Here is a 14,212-nt window from a genome sequence, read left to right as displayed (position 1 = left end):
ATGCTGACACAGTTTTTAACTGGGCAGGGCTGTTTCAGGCAGTACTTGTACAAATACAATCACACAGACTCCCCATTTTGCATGTACTGCCAAGAAAAACATGAAAAGCCTGAGCATACCCTGTTGGAGTGCTCTACATTTGATGGGGAACGAAGCACGCGGCGCTCAAATATCGGCGAGAGCATGACAGCTACTAGCCTAGTACAATATATGCTAGAATCTGAAGAAACGTGGAACTCTGGTTGTAGCAGAGCCTCAACAATTATGCGGAGGCTGAGACATGATGACAACGAACGCAGACAAATGAGTGAATAAACACATACTGCCCCCTCGAAGGAATATCTTAACTGGTAATACCGAGGGGTAAAAGCAGAACAGCGAGGCAATGGGGTGGTTTAGTCCGTAGGCACTACGAAACTCAGTTCAAAAGAGTCGGGGAATATCGCATGTGAATCGGGCATACGTATGAGTCGGTTCATACGTATCTTTAGAAGATTCCACCTCCAAGGTCCGCATACCAAAGAAAAACAAGAAAAAAAAAAACGTATAAACCTTAACGTTAAGAATACGCGAATAAAAAGGTAGCTAATCATAAAACATTCCTTTGGATTTAAAGTATACTTCTAAACGATATCCATCACAGAAAGATGCTAAATAACCACTCTTAAACTAATAGACAAACTTTCAAGCACCACAAACTAACTACTTTTAGACACCCTAAGAACTGCTTCTCGGCATAAACGGTCTTTCAAAATCTGGTCGGTCATCCGCCGATACGTCTACAACTGCAACAACCTTATAAACTCTGATTGTAGAAAATCTCTATTCACAACTTCGCTTTCCAAGCACCAAATCGCAATTTTCACACGACTGCGGCTCGGACTTAGTAAACCAACACACGAAGATCTTCTCCCCAAATCCCCTCCACCGACTTGTCAGTTCTGTGCAGAGCATCTCGTTATAAAACTAAACTAAAATTAACCACCGAACAGACAACAGTCACATAAAAAAATAATAGAAATATCTTATTAAATAACTCTCGATAGAAAATTTGATCAAAACAGCTGCGCAGCACTTAGATACAATCAGTATAAAGTTTCTATAGAGCGGTGGGCTGAGTTTATGTAAATATTTCTATACTTCTGGTGCTGTAGCATTTTGAATAAGTACACTTGTGAATTGAAAAAAATAATAATAATTTGGAGTTACCTTCGACGATATCCACTAAGACAAAAATTATTCACGACTTTTTAGTTTCACGGTGGGCAGTCTAAGTGTTCAATTGTTTCAGGAAAACAGTGCAACTAGAAAAATAAATAACATGGCGATGTTATGGAGCTCGGAACATGTGAAGAAAAATACATATGATTTGGGGATCCGGGGCAAGAGACTCCTTGTACTACTTGCACTTGCTTATGCCGATGAACCAGCTGCCATTGACAACTTGAAAACTACAACTCGTATTCAGCGATTTTTTACGTCGTGCTGTTGAAGAGGTATAAAATTTGCCAAGCCCGTTGCTCATGAAAAACAAAGTCTATGTGGGCATATTCTCGAAAGTATCTCAAAACATTAATTGCGAATAAAATTTCCAAGCTCAAGAAACAATAAATATTAACAATTTTAATAATTGAATAATCCAGTGCCACCAGCAGTTTAACATTTTGCAGGTAAATATCCAGACAAACTCTTGCTTCAGCTCATTCGACTAAAAAGGCTTAATTTCTAGCATATTTATCTGCATCATCCTGAATCTCTCTTGCGTGGCGTAATATTTACTGCGCTCTCTCTCCCTCTTCTAATGCAGTTCAAACTGATGTAGGCACACAAGATTTTGTTTACATTTGCTATTCATGCAGCTAATTGGCATTGCATACTTTTATGTACGCAAGTTTTTTTAATTTTGCTTCAAATATGTTTACCTACGTCATTTTAATTTCCCTTTACTATTCGCCAATTATTCATTGTTTGCCCGTTATTTACAATTTTTTAAGCAACTTAGTCCCTTTTTGTTGCACTTAATTACGCATTTACATATTTATGGAATGTTTTTAGTTATGTAAACATAATGGGGGCAAATAGCCAATGATTTAAGGCAGATTATTTGCATTTTGGATTAAAAAATGTATTAATTATTTCTCTTTGATTTGCTGATAGTCTTATTTTGTTCAACAATATTTTGTTATAAGCCTTACTATTTTATTTTAGGATTTTGCAAATATTTGCATATTATTAGACAACAAATGGGCTGATTTCATTTATTAGCACTTGATATTAAAAAAAATATATAAAGGGTGTTTTTTTTAGAGGTTAGGTTTTCAAGTTGGCACTACTTTTTTCGTAGATGGTCTTTTCGACAGCTGTCACTTGATTTATGCTCGGTTTGGTTTGCCATTTCATAATGAATAGACTTACACCTGAACAACGTTTGCAAATCGTGCAAATTTATTACGAAAATAATGGTTCGGTTCGCGCGACGCATCGCGCGCTGCGTCCAATATTCGGTCGACATAATCGTCCATCAGAGTCACTAATTCGATTAACCATGGATCGGTTTCGCACCACGTTTGCTCTAGTGGATAATACGCATCCTCAGAGACGTCGTACAGTGCGTACCGAAGACGCTATTGCTGCTGTGGAGCAGAGTATCGAAGAAGACCCGAATGAGTCCATCCGCCATCGCGCGCAGCAATTGGAGATGTGCCCATCCACTTTATGGAAGATTTTGCGGAAGGATCTTGGTTTGCGGGCTTACAAAATCCAACTCGTGCAAGAATTGAAGCCGAACGACCATCAAGCGCGTCGCCACCGATCCCGATTTTCACAAGACAATTTTGTTCAGCGATGAAGCTCACTTTTGGTTGAATGGGTATGTCAATAAGCAAAATTGTCGCATTTGGAGTGAACATAATCCACAAGCCATTGCTGAGACGCCGTTACATCCTCAAAAAGTCACTGTTTGGTGTGCTCTATGGGCAGAGGGAATCATTGGTCCATATTTCTTTAAAAATGAAGCCGGCCGTAATGTTACAGTCATTGGAGAGCGCTATAGAGCCATGATTAATGACTTTTTCGTGCCTGAATTGGACGATGTTGATGTGGACGACCTTTGGTTCCAACAAGACGGCGCTACATGCCATACAGCCAACGCAACAATCGATTTATTGAAGGAAACTTTTGGTGAGCGCATTATCTCGCGCCGTGGACCTGTGGCGTGGCCTCCAAGATCGTGCGATATAACACCGCTGGACTTTTTCTTGTGGGGCTATGTGAAGTCGCTTGTCTACGCAGATAAGCCCGAGACGATTGACGTCTTGGAAGAGAATATTCGGCGCGTTATTGCTGACATACGGCCCCAATTGCTGCAAAAAGTGGTCGAAAATTGGGCCTCTCGGCTGGAATTTATTCGAGCCAGCCGCGGCGGCCACTTGCCCGAAATCATTTTTAAAACATAATGGCAAACCCTTATCTTTATAAGATAGCTAAATTCTTGGCCATAACATTAAATTATATACGTTTTATTTCTTCTTGAAAACCTAACCTCTAAAAAAAACACCCTTTATAATATAATTTAAGACAAAGATAAAAAAAATGTACATCGAAATTATAGAAAAAAGTAAGTATGTAAAATAAATACACTGCAAAATAAAAATTAAAATTAAAACTGAGTTATAAAAGCTTCACAAAGCATAAAAACAAAAATGAATACAAAGTAAAGGCAAACTTAAGATATAATTGAAAATAGAAGTAAAGTTTAAGAAAATTTGCGAAAAAGAACTTGATCTAAAAATAATTATGCAAATGAAAACACTTTTTAAATATGCTGGTTTTTAAATTTAAAATTTAAATTTAACTAAAAAAATTAATAACACTAAATTTAATTTAAAAAATTAAACTTTCTAGTTCAACCTTCCTGTACCTGCGCCAAAAACAGTAACGTGTATAGCCGCACAGGATGTTCCAAAAAAGCAAGATGGTAAAGAAATACCAAATATAAACTAAATCTTCTCAGATTGCTTGGGTTTTAAACAATAGTATTTCTTACAATTCGATTTCATTTTGATTGGTTAGCTCTGCTTATGTAGTTGTTACTAAAGCTCCGTTTGAGCCCCCTGTACTGTCAGGGTAACACTCCAACCCTGTATCACTGGTTATTTCCTCTACAACAACGTGGTTCCAAACTTCGGTGTCCTTTTGTATTTATACTCAAAATTCCTTCTTCAAAATCAATCTGACCTGCCGTTATCCATTTTGAAGTTAAAGTATTCCATTAAATAGTTTTAAAATGTCCGATAAGTTATTAACTCAATAATAAAAAATTGCTAAAATATAATATACACAATATTCCTTCACAAAAATGTTACATCATAGCCGCATCGCTCTGATAGACCAATCGAATCAGAAGTTAGTACTGATCCCCATAAACAGATTATTTTGGTGCACCGAAAAACAAATAAAAACAGGCACACAGCATCTTGTCGGTCTTGAGCTGGACTAGGAAGGTTACAAAAGTAGAAATAAAAATTAAGATAATAGGGTATCAACTATCATATTCGGGTTTAAGTTAAATCTACTTTAAATCCATAAAAAAAAATTAAAATTACGATTCAAACCGTGAATTGAAATAAATATAAAAATGAAAATATTAAACAAATAAACACGAAATGAAAACATAATTCAGAATGGAAATGAAATTTAAGTTAAAGTTTAAAATAATGATACAAAATTATTATTTAAAATAATAAAAACGAAAATACATTTTTATTTTCTTAATATGTAATGGAACTTAAACTGTAAAATTTTAATTAAATCAATTAAAAAAAAAGAGGTTGTCGGTAAAGTCGGTTTACTGACGAAGAGTTTAACGTGACAACGTCATAAGAAAATATTGATGGAATGGTTGCAATTTTCAAAACAAAATTTTAATTTAATTTGTTTGATAGATATTTTGTATGGATATAAAGAAGGAGGTAAATGGGATTGCAATGGAATAGGTCAAGTTACATTTACACAAACGTGAAAAATGACGAAACATTTATCAAATTCATGAAAGATATGTTCAATTTCGATTGTGCATCAGACGTTAATAAGTCAACAACACTAAGAGGCACCATCATCGATTTGCCTTTTTCAAGACACTTTAAACTCGAAACACTCCCTTTGATTTCCTACTTTTCCTATCATCGTCCTATTCTGAACAGAGAAATGGTTCATTATCATGCACACAGGAATACGGCACATGCAAACACAAATATGTGAATTTATATACAAATGCGCATATACATACATATATATGCTCACTCAAGTAGGACAGAACCAGATGTCGAACGTTGCCGACCGCGGGGGCCGATTGTGCTCTTTGTCGTTCGTTCCGAGCTCTCGCTTGCAGTTCAAGCAAGGTAACACCGCATGAGCAAGATAACGACGATTGAGCAAGATAACGACACATTTTTTCGTGCGTGTAGCCAGCTAAATCGAATTATAAGACGTTATCACGTCAATAAAATGAAGGTAAAACATTTTAAATTTGAATCTTAAAATATTTAGCTTTATATATATTACTAAAATAATATTTTTAATTTTTTCTAATTTTTTTATACTAAGGTATTTATATAAAAATATTAGAAAACTATCTTTCAAATTTCAATGAAAAATATTAATAGAAATTAAATAAATTAGTTAACGCTTAAACGAAATTAAAAGCTTAATAAAAATAAAATCTTAAGCAAAATTTAAGAATAAATGAGACTAAAATATAATAATAATTAAATTTAAATTATTAGCACTAGAATAAATATAAAAATTAAAATTAAATGAAAATGAAAATCAAAAAGAACTTGATATTGTCCTGATTTAATTTATTTCCTCAAAAAACTTGTTGAGCATGAAAATCGTCCTGACGGAGTGTCTTTTCCTCGATGCTCACATGTTGCTCTTCGATTCCATTTTCCTTTACTTTTCCGAAGCTCTTCTGAGTCAAAGAGATGGATTTGAGTCTAATGAGACAGAATACCGATAATGCTTGAAGGATGATGAGATCTCAAAACATATTCACTAACTTACAATGGAGTAAGGAGTACCGGTCCCTTTAATCAGCCTAATACAATGGAAGTGGACTAAGCCTAGAAGTACTAACCTGACCGAAAAAGTCCAGTTCAACTAAATAAACTCCTTCTTCTGCTACCCGCCAAGTTTATAAGAAGTGAAGAACATTTTTAGCAAAGACAAAACAACGTAAAGCCTGAATTTGCTGGTACAATTTTCGCGTCGCCCTCCTCCCCTTTTGGTCTTAATGAGTGCCATGCAAAAAGTCACATCACAAATACACTTAACACAAAATTTATGATTAATGAAGTTGCCCATTGAAGAGCGTGGGAAGAGAAATTCCACTACCGTACACCAACACATCCACTAGAAATTGTGCAATACGTGTAGGTAACTGGCAGCATTACTACTTGGCACAAACACACACTAACATGTTGCGATGCATCGAAAACTATTCAAGTGGATTTCACAATTCGTCACACTTTAAAAATATGCATGTATGCATACTAGCAATTAAGTATGTTCGTAGGTATTCATGCAGCTTGATGGTGTCGTAAATGCCGATACATGGCAATCCTGTGAGCGTTTTCACCCCCTTTCTCTGTTTTTTTCTTGTTGTTCCAGAAACTGAATGTTGCTAGACGTTGCGATGCAATTCGCACGTGAAACAACAACTGCACGCTGTACTATTAGCGGCAGTGGCAACGGTAGCTACGCAAAATCAGCAACAACAGCAAGAGTAGCAGGTAGGCTACGCCTTTCAAATGCTAAAATCGTTAGGAAATACAGCAAATGCATTCAAGCACTCATACATATGCATGTGTATAGATGCAGCTGTATTAATGCATATGTTTACATTCACCTATCAACTGGCGAGTGAGTGCAACATTGCGACGGGGCCGCATGTTTGTATGTGAGATATCAATGCATGCGCACCATAGGCCATTATTCATCAGAGGCGCACATGGATGCGTGTAGGTATGTGCGAGTGAGTGAAAGCAACAGTTAATGCCGCGACCGCGTTCAATAACAACTGCATGGTGTGGAGACTGTAGCAGAAAGGAGAGCGCAGCGCCTTCGGGAGGCAGTGAGTGGAGGCGGCTTTTGTTTTTCGAACGCGGCGGCAGTCAATGCACTCAGCGAAGTGAAGGCATAACGAAAAAGCAAAAAATAATTTAGTAGAGGCAGCAGCAAATTTTTGAATGCAATAATTTATGCAGGTGAAATTGAAATTGAGATTGTTTTGATTTAAATATTTAACTGAAAATTTCAAAAGCATTTTTGTAGCAGTATTTGAAATCGTTGAAATTCTCTATCAATGGTTATTTCAGGAATTGAACAAAAAAATTTTGAGGCAGAATAAATTGTCTGAACTGGTTGAAACTTCGGCGCTTTTGATTTAAATAAAAATGCACCATTTGGAAAACTCCGTAGCTAAATAAGTTTGTGCCTGGCTACCCCTTGATGCTGAGTTTGATGGCCACTGTCTGGATGAAACACTAAGTGATACAGTTAATGTTTTCCTTATACTAGCCATCCATAAGCAGGCAATGACTAACCTTCGAGTGAATTTCTGTCATGTAAAATTTACAATTCGAACAAGTAACCATTCAGAGGCATTATAAAACTGAAGGGCTTTCCTTTTTAGGATTTCACCTGATATACGTCACAAATTAAGAGGAGAACCTAAGAAATTGTACACGCGATTTATTAAGAAGATAGCTGTTAAAATTTCATGATTCATTAGTTCGAGAGTTATTGTTCTAAGAGTGACGCTACACTTGTTATTTTCGAAACAATGGATCAACCAGAATTTTGAGTGAGTGGTCGTCGTTTCGGCGAAGAATGTCTTTAGTGTACTAAAAATATGAATGTCCTTCTAGGGTTAAACTTTCGGGACGATAGATTTAATTGCCAGTTAGTCAATTTGAGTTTTTGTAGTTTCCTAATTGACCAGTTTTTGTTTGACGCATTCCTGAGGAAATGAAAATCGTACAATGACACTTTGAATGTGAGGCATAATTTATCGTCTCGATTAGTAAGCGCACTCTATTGGTAAGATGAAAAATTCGCCCTAAATGTTATATAATAATTTTGTAACACAAAAAGAGTAATAAAAAAGACTCGATTATCCCAGAGGGGGAAAATTACTTATAAACTCAGAAAACTGTCGATAGAAAATCACTTTAAAAGCACCAAAGCATGACAAAATTTAGACAATGCGAATCACACCAAGCTTTAGTTTTAACAAATCTCAAAAAATAAATCCCTGCTACTAAGTTGCCATACACTACAAAAAAGTTTGAGAGGCATTAACGAGGTTACTACTCCAGCCAGCCCCAGTCATTGTCAGAATCAGTGAGCAACCAAAAACAGATTTTAGCAATTAATCAAGCAGCTTGGAAGCTAGCGGCGGCACTAAGAAACAGGTACACGAAAAATAGCATACGAAGAGTATTGTGAGCACGACGAGAGTTTAATTTAGCGCACACTATGTGTATGTCGATATGTATATGTTCTCTCTTCTCTCTCCTTGCACAATATGAGTATGAATGTATGTGCACACGCCCATGTACAAGCATCGAATAGTTTCCATATGATGCTCACCCTCCGCTACGCCCTCACCTATCTTTGCTGTACCAAATCCGTTAACAGTTGTTTTGGCTACCTGAGGTAGCGCACTAATCATGATTAATTGTTAGTAATTATAACAACAACAATAAAGCTCCGGGTAATTGAAATAGACACAGCAAATGTAGAGCAAGTGGGCAGTGTGCGAACAGTAAATGACAGAAGGTGAAAACTCTTAGCGAAGGAAGGTGATGATTGAAGAGGCGATTTTTCAACGGTAATTGGCAATTTAATGACAGCCAAGTGGACGTTGAAAAAAATTTTTAATAAAATAAGTTAAAATAATATAAGACAACACAGCCTACCATGACATAATATAACACAACATTACATAACACGCCATAACATAAAATAACTTAAAATAGAATTACAATTTAAAACAAGATTTATTTAAATAAATTGAAAAAAATAATTACAAAGTAAAATTCACTGCATTTGTATTGTACAGTAATCATGTCTCAAATTTCTTTTGGCATTTTTTTATATAAAACACTTTTTTGTTTTTTTATTTTCAACTTGAAAGCGTAAACCTACATAAGGATTCCATCCTCCACTCACTCACTCTTACCTTTGCTCCTGCTTTTATTATTTTTATTGTATTCAAATCATTTTCAGCGCCACTAAGTTAATAGAATTAAGACCAATTTTTTCATAGTTTTTACTGCTGCCGCAAAACAGTCATTTTGCACTCGCGCAACCCGTTGGCAATGCAAAACCTATTTAATAATATTACGGCAGACATTTCAACATGAAAACAATGCCACATATTTCGCCATAAAACAATTTTGTGGTTAACACGTTTGCACAATTAAAATTTGCATATATTACACGAATACACACACACGTACACACTCATCATTCATAGACGCGAGTACTGCTGCAAAGGGCTAAAACTGTATTGCAATAAAAATGAGAAATGCGAAAAAATGTTGAATACGACAAAAGCCAATCAGCCGGAAAATATGTTGAAATAATTTTAATTACGTAAAACTGTTGCGCATTTACTAAGCCCAACTAGCACACGCAAGCATGTAGTTGTATGTGAAACGTACACTTTGCATACCTGTAGGCGCACAAGCATGCATGTCGAGTTTTAATTTAATAAACATTTGCCCGTGGCAGTAATTTCCCTGCGATCAATGTATATGGGTATACGTCGATACATACATTTTATATGAGTTTGGCTGCATGCATTTGTTGCACGCTTTTATGCATGTCGTATGATTTTATTTCTTTATGCCAAATACACACAGAAAATCAAACTATAATTAGCTACAATATTGAAAATTATTGATTCGAAATCATTTAATGTCTGTGTAATTTTCATATTAAAAATGCTTTTACATCCCAAATTTGTAGAATAGGCAAGTTTCATTCAGAAATAATGCCATGCGTCGTTATATAATTCGTTGACCAATGTACTTATACAATAAATTGTTGCGCCTTAGTGCATACTATATATTTGTTGCATATTCAGTTGTACGCGTAACGGTAGATATTTTTCAATGTTTAACACTGTAAAACGAAAAAAAAAAACTAGAGAGGATCCGACGACGGACAAAAAAATCGGCGATTTGAAAATGTATAAGCATGGAATCTATGTGATGTTTATATTTTAGATATATTGTATGATGAGTTCAGCAGTTTTATGAAAAATCAACGGAGAACATTCTGATGAAACATTTTAACCTCTAACTCTCCAATAGAAGGGCCGTTTTGGTTTCATTTGTGAAAAACGGCTAAAATAGTCATAACAGAGGGATACAGCGGTCTAAAATATACCATACAAATATTTTAACATAGTTGTTATGAAAACTTTGCAAAAAAAAAGTAAATTAAATTTATGCGAAAAAATTTTTGTTTTGCCTCCTCTATCAGCACCCACTGCCATAATTTTGTTATTTTGCAGAAAGTTTGATTTTGTTGGGCAGTGCATTAGATACTACTGTGGGCAAAAAGTAAGGTAAATTTATTTGTCAAACTTCGCGGGATTAAAATTTCGCTCTAGTTACTTTTTCATGAGTTGGCAGCACTGTTAATAACATCTGGGCCAACTTTCATATGAATGTCATTATCTGTAATATATTTACGCTTGTGTTTACCAAACGACCAAGAGTGCATTTTTCGACTTTTACAATGTCTGATTTGACTGAGCAGAGAAGTGCCATCAAATTTTGTTTTCGGAATGAAATTTCGGCTGCGGAAACATTTAGCATGTTGCAGAAGGCATTTGGTGATTCGAACATGTCGCAGGAAAATGTTTATAAGTTGTACAAAGACTTCAAAGAGGGTCGAGAACGTTTTGATGACTTGGAGCGCTCCGGACGACCATCGACGTCAACAGATGGCCAACACGTCAATAAAGTGAAGAAGTTAGTGCTCAAAAATCGTCGGTTGACTGTTAAAGACCTTACTGATATGATCGGAGTATCAGAAGGATCTGTGAAAACCATTTTGAAAGACCATTTGGGCCTACGAAAAGTCAAATCTCGTTAGGTAGCGAAAACTCTCAATTTCTTGGAAAAAAGTCGTCGCGTTGATGTGTGTGAAACAATGCTTTCAGACTATCAGGACAAGCTCAAATGCATCATTACGGGAGATGAGACTTGGATTTATGCTTACGATCCTGAAACAACCGACCAATCAAGCGAATATCGTGCTAAAGGTGAGGCCAGACCGAAAAGAGCACGTCAAAGTCATTCAAAAATAAAGGTCATGATGACAGTTTTTTTCGATTTTCGTTGTGTGGTGCACTATGAATTCCTTCCACCTGGCCAAATTGTTAATAAGGAATATTATTTGAGCGTTATGCGTCGTTTACGTGAAGCAATTTGTCTAAAAAGACCAGAATTATGGGCCAACCACTCTTGGTTTTTGCATCACGATAATGCACCGTCTCACACTGCACTCGTTCTTCGTGACCGTTTCGCCAAAAATTCCACGCATATCGTTCCGCAACCACCGTATTCGCCTGATTTGGCTCCGTGTGACTTCTGGCTATTCCCAAAACTCAAGAGACCACTCCGGAGAATGCGTTTCGAGTCGATTGAGGAGATAAAAGCTGAATCGAAGAAGGTATGGCTATACCGGAAATGGACTATTTGGCATGTTCCGGGGATTGGAAAAATCGTTGGCATAAGTATATTTCAACGAAAGGGGATAATTTTGAAGGGGGTGAAATTGATTTACAAGAATAAATAAAGATTTTTCATTTTACAACCAAATTCACCTTACTTTTGCCCACAGGTAAATTGCAATTATAGAAACATTTTCATGTAAACCCACATGTCGTGTACTCCTCGTGCCATTTGTCCTTTCGATGATATTTCGGCATATTGCTAATTCCACCGCATTTCGGTAACGGAATTATTTTTAGGATATTGGCATACACTTTTCTTTTCAAAAAACAGTAAAACTAATAAATGAAACGTATCGAGGGCAAACAATATTTAGGTATTGATACTTTTTGGGCTTGGCAACATTTCGAAGAAAATCAGTAATGGATTTCAAACGTAAAAGTGTGATTGCATTATATATATTTGGCTGGAAACTCAAAACTAGCGATTGTTCGTGAGCTCGATCTCCTTAAAGTAACTGAATTTTTTGTGCTGTTAGACAACCATTTGAGTAAGAGGGTCTAGAGGACGTCTCAAAAGCGGATCCCCAAGCTCTGCTTAGATTTGCCAAAAGCGCTGACATCCTACATTCGGTATTCATAGAGGTCGGTCTGCATCTGGTATCGCTAGGGACCAAAATGTCTATGCGTGGCTTATTGCCAACCAGGCTAACCTAACCGAAATGAGGTTTTTGTTTAGCGCACCATTACTCGTTACAATGACACAGGTAGCATCGTGAAACGTCATGGAGGTGGTCATCAACAGACTGCAATGTCACGTGAAATGGTTCAAAAAGTGAAAATATCTGACCTTAGCATCCGCTGCACACTGAAAAATGATCTCAAAGTTAAGCCTTACAAGATCCAAAAGACGCATGTTCTCGCACCAAAGCAGCAACAAGTCAGACTTGAGAGAGCGTAGGAGTTGCTTCGCTTGGCCGAAAGCGATCAATTTCCGAACATTGTTTTTTCTGACGAGAAAATTTTTCAAATTGAGCAATTGGCCACCAGGACTCGGCACCATCTCACAAAGCTCGAGTAAACCAAGAATGGATAAAAACAACGTGCCGAACTTCATAACGTCCACACAATGGCGCTCAAATTCACCACATGCGAATCCGATGGATTATTCTCTTTGGGCCATTTTGGAGAGCAAGGTCTGAACTAAAAGATGCACCAGTGTTGAGGCGCTGAAAAAAGCTATTATTCGCGAGTAGGCCAAAATATTGGGAGGTTGAATTAGTTTAAAGGTGACACACAGACGGCGCTATTTATCACTTTATTGCGTTGGCAATACTGAATATATATTCATGACAAAGCCTCATCCCTAGGCTTTGCTTATCAGTATCTGTCATTTCGCTGAAGTATAAACAGCCCAAGCCCGTGAATTGCTGCAGGAGGCCTACCCAGACCATACTCTGTCGATTTCAACATGCGAGTACTGGTTTCGACGATTCAAAAGTGGTGATTTTCACACCGAAGGCAAGGAGCGTCTTGGCCAGCCCAAAAAGTTCGAGGACGCGGAATTGGGGGAATTGGTAAACGAGGACTCGTGCCAAACCCAAGAAGAGCTTGCTGAATCATTGGGCGTTGATAAATCAACCGTTTGCAAGCGTCTAAAAGCGATGAGAATGATCCAAAAGCAAGGCCATTGGGTCCCGTACGAGTTGAAGCTGCGCGACGTCGAACGGCGATTTTTTACGTGCGAATTGCTGATCGAGCGACAAAATCGGAAGGGTTTTTTGCATCGGGTGGTGACTAGCGACGAAAAATGGATCCACTACGATAACCCAAAACGCAAAAAATCATGGGGTTTGCCCGGCCACGCATCAACGTCGACGGCCAAGCAGAATATTCACGGCAAGAAAATCATGCTCTGCATTTGGTGGGATCAGGTCGGCGTCGTATATTTTGAGCTGCTCCAACCGGGCGAAACAATCACGGGGGATCGTTACCGACTGCAATTGATGCGTTTAAGCCGGGCATTGAAAGAAAAACGGCCGGAAACGGTAAAAAGGCACGACAAGGTTATTTTGCAACATGTCAACGCTCGGCCGCATGTTGCTCAACCTGTCAAAAAATACCTTGGAACGCTTGGCTGGGAAGTGTTACCCCACCCGCCGTATAGTCCAGACATAGCTCCCTCCGATTATCATTTGTTCCGGCATATGAGTCTCGATTTGGCGGACCAGCGGTTCTCCTCGTACGAGGCTACCAAAATATGGGTTGAGTCATGGATAGCCAAGCAGCGGCCAGAATTTTGGAGAAACGGCATCCGGATATTGCCCGAAAGATGGGCGAAAGTTGTAGCTAGCGATGGCCAATACTTCGAATAAAATATTTTGTACCGTTTTTTCACAATAAAGCCCCAAATCTTCGAAAAAAACCTTTAAAACTAATTCAACCTCCAATACCTTCAAG

The sequence above is a fragment of the Anastrepha ludens genome, chromosome 2 (genome assembly GCF_028408465.1).
Source record: "Anastrepha ludens isolate Willacy chromosome 2, idAnaLude1.1, whole genome shotgun sequence".
Classification (NCBI taxonomy): domain Eukaryota; kingdom Metazoa; phylum Arthropoda; class Insecta; order Diptera; family Tephritidae; genus Anastrepha; species Anastrepha ludens.
The sequence above is the reverse complement of the archived record's forward strand: the minus strand, read 5'-3'. Positions refer to the sequence as shown.